Genomic DNA, 3,694 nt, shown 5'->3' on the forward strand with positions numbered 1-3,694 from the left:
GGAGGAGGAGGAAGAGGGGGAGGAGGACAAGACACACACCTAGTCTCCAGGCAGAGAAAATCGCCAACTCGGCTGGGAATCGAACCCAGGACCCCGTGATACAGAGGCAGCAACGCTGTAAAAATGGCGTCTGTACCGGAGGTGCGTTACAAACAGAGAGCAATTATTTAGTTTCTTTCGGTGGAAAATCAGAACATCGCAGATATTCGTAGGTGATTGCAGGATGTCTACGGAGGCCTGGCAGTGAATAAAAGCAAGGTGAGTTGTTGAGAAAGGCGCCTGTTATCATCGCAACAAGGTCACTCAAAACTGTACAATCTCTCGATTGTCGGGATGCCGCACACAGCTATGACTTCAGTGATGGAGTGTGCGGACGTTCCCCTTCGAGACGATGGGCGGATCAGAATAAAACACCTCGCTGCACAACTGGATGTCTCTGTTGGTAGTGACAACATACTCGTCCAACAGTTGGGGTGTTCAAAGGCTTGTGCCCGCTGGGTTTCTCGCCGCCTAACAGACCATAAAGAGAAATTAAGGACCATCAGAGCTAAATAGTTATGGAGCTGATAATGATAACTTCCTGTGGAGCTCATAGAACTTCATAGCTCTGTTCTTCCTCATGCAACCTACAGTCCGGATCTCGCACTTTCCGTCTTTCATCTGTTTCATCTAATGAAGGATGCTCTTTCGGGAAGCAGTTCGTACTTGAGGGCAAGGTTACTGATCCACCAAGACGATGGCTCCAACAGCGATCAATAGAATGCACCATGCGGTCATACCTAGCGTTTCAGTATGGCGGAATAGTGCCGTGGCACAGAACGGAGATTACGTTGAAAAATTAGGTCTTGTAGTCAAAAGACGGGGGAGTAATTTGGTGTATAGCAAACTTGAATAAAACCAACCTGCACTCGCAAAAAATATGTTGCAATACTTATTGAACGCCCCTCATATTTTCTGCGATCTTTGCCGCTCTGTCAGTGAGAAAAAAAATTTCTCTCTGGGAGTTACAGTTCCCATGCTGTTCGCAACTCGATTCGCTTCCCATAAATCGATTCACTTTTTGCACTATGATCTATCGTAGCATTGTATCTAGCTAGGAACTCTCTTCCTAACAGACCCGCAAACGGCCGATCTACCTCTGCGGGAATAATAGGTCATTTATTCTTCACTAACATATCTCTTGCAACCTGTAATTCAGTAGCTACAGTACCATCTATCTCAGCAAAAATATCAGCGATCCCTCTGACCATAATACTCTCACCTCTATATAGATTACAGCAGTCCATAAATTTATTTGTGTCCCAGTGTCTGTCAGAAAAGTCACTGGACTCCGTTTATCCCTTTCACACAAAAATTTTAGGAAGTCATTTCTGTTCGTGCAGTCAACAGTAAGTGCTTTTGCCTGATTGACTGCCTCATTACACCTCTTCTGAGTTATCCGCCCTCTTATCCTTTCTTTTCGCCTGCCACGCACATTGAGTTCACTGCCTTGCGTAGTGGCCTCTGTGATTACAATTGAAACACATTACGTCACTTGACTCTGCACGTGGTCCCTGTAACCACGCAGCTCAAATTGGGAACACTTCACTAGCGTTAACCCGTTCGTTTCTCTGCCAAGCCCTTCCTATTTATTACATTTCTAAGTTACTTGTATTTCTCTATTCATGAATTTATGTTAGCATTTTTGTACCTTCTTCTTTAGTCGATCAGCTCAAGTATTTCTTCTGTTGCATTTGGTTTTCTCGCAGATACCTTCCTGGCATCTACTGCTTTCATTCTAACTTCAGTGATTGTTCTTTTTAAAAGTGTCCATTTCTCTTAAACTTAACTGTCTACTAAGCCACTTGTTATGACAGTATCTGTAGCCTCAGAGAATTTCAAGCGTATCTCTTCATTCCTTAATAACTCCGTATCCAATTTCTTTGCAAATTGTTTCTCGCTGACTATCACCTAAAACTTTACCCTGTTCTGGATCGTTAATAAATTGTGGTCTGAGTCTATACCCGCTGCTGGCTACACGCTACAATCTAATTCCTGATTATAGAATCTCTGACTGACTATGATGCAATCTAACTAAAAATTCCTGTACCTAGCGGCCTTCTCCAAGTATACCTCCCACCCCTTGTGATTCTCAAACAGAGTATCCGCTATTACTAGCTGAATTTCAGGACTTAGTTAGACTTTTTCTTCCTCATTCCTATTTTCAAATCAGATTTTCATCTCCCTTCCAATATCCTCATATACTTTCTCTACCTCATCTTCTTCTATTTGTGATGTCGGTATGTATACTTGAACTATCGTTATGGGTGCTTGTTAGCTATCGATTCTGATGAGAACAATCCCATTACCGAAATTTTCACAGTAATTCACTCTCCGCCCTACCTTCCTATGCATAACGACTCCTACTTCCGTTATACTATTTTCTTCTGCTATTGATATTCCCTTTACTCATGTGACCGGAAGATATAAAAGAATATAAAGAAATGAAATCCGCACTCCAATTCAAAAAAACTCAGGCGAACATAAGTTGAAAGAATCGTGAGATATTGTTCCAGTTACAGTAAAACGAGAAGCACTGCGATGATTCCAATGATATTACGAAAGATATGGAGTCGATTACGACTGAGGCAGAGAAGAGAAGGGAAGAGGAGGAATCAAGCAACCTGACCGATAGTCTGCGCCTCATCAGGGACGCATGGTTGTAGCTGTCTGCTAAAGTGTGTGTAAATCATAATGATTACGATCAACATACGAGGCACAGGCATTTTTGGTCTGTCCAAAAGTACTGCTCTTCCCACATAAATCAAGTAATGTGCATCTGAAGATTTGGATCAATTAGTGTCTTGTGCAGTCACTTGCGAGAAGAAGCCCCGGCTGCATTCAATTAAATGCGGGAGACCTTGACGAAATCAGGCATGCTTTTGTGGTCAAATACTGGTCAAATGAGAGCATAGATCAAACGAAGTTAGGGATTCTTTTGATGGAAAAATATAGTAACTTCAGGTATGAAAATCCTACATAACATTTTAATCAGTTCTTTGAAATGTCATACTTCACACCAGAGCTTTTAAGAATCTGTATTATCAAATTACTGTAGGGACTGCAGTGTGAGATCATATTAGCATGAAGGGGCATGCATAATGTGAAGGCATTTCATAGTTTGTTGCAAGAATTTTAATGCAATCGCAGTACTGATGTACAGGAACCAGTACACTTTGTGCAAAATAACTTTTGTAGGAAGGAGAGAAACTGATAACCACAATTCGAGAGCAAGACGTTATCCAAGGCGTATCGATGCCTGGGGGAATGGATAGTCGCAACAAAGTTGTTGGTCAGTTCGTTATAGCCAGAAAGAATTTCAGTATCATAAAGAAAGAAACAGAGTGGTTTTCGAGAACGAGCGGATGTGGTTCAGTTACCTAATCCTGATCCAGATTGTAACACACAGCCTGGCGATTAGAATGGACAAGCCTACTGTGGTCACAAACTTACCTTGGGAAAGACGTTTTTAGGACAGGAAAGTGATGAAGTGAGTTGTGGATAGCCTGCAATTAATGTGAATGGGGAGTCATGTCTCACTGCTTGATAATTGTGTATGTGAAGATATGGCCAGTATTCAAACTATAGAGAATGATAATGCGCGAGGTTGTGATCAGAAAAGGAGGAGAAGTGGAAGAATAGGTTAAGGTTGAGT

Source organism: Schistocerca americana, chromosome 3 (genome assembly GCF_021461395.2).
Source record: "Schistocerca americana isolate TAMUIC-IGC-003095 chromosome 3, iqSchAmer2.1, whole genome shotgun sequence".
Classification (NCBI taxonomy): domain Eukaryota; kingdom Metazoa; phylum Arthropoda; class Insecta; order Orthoptera; family Acrididae; genus Schistocerca; species Schistocerca americana.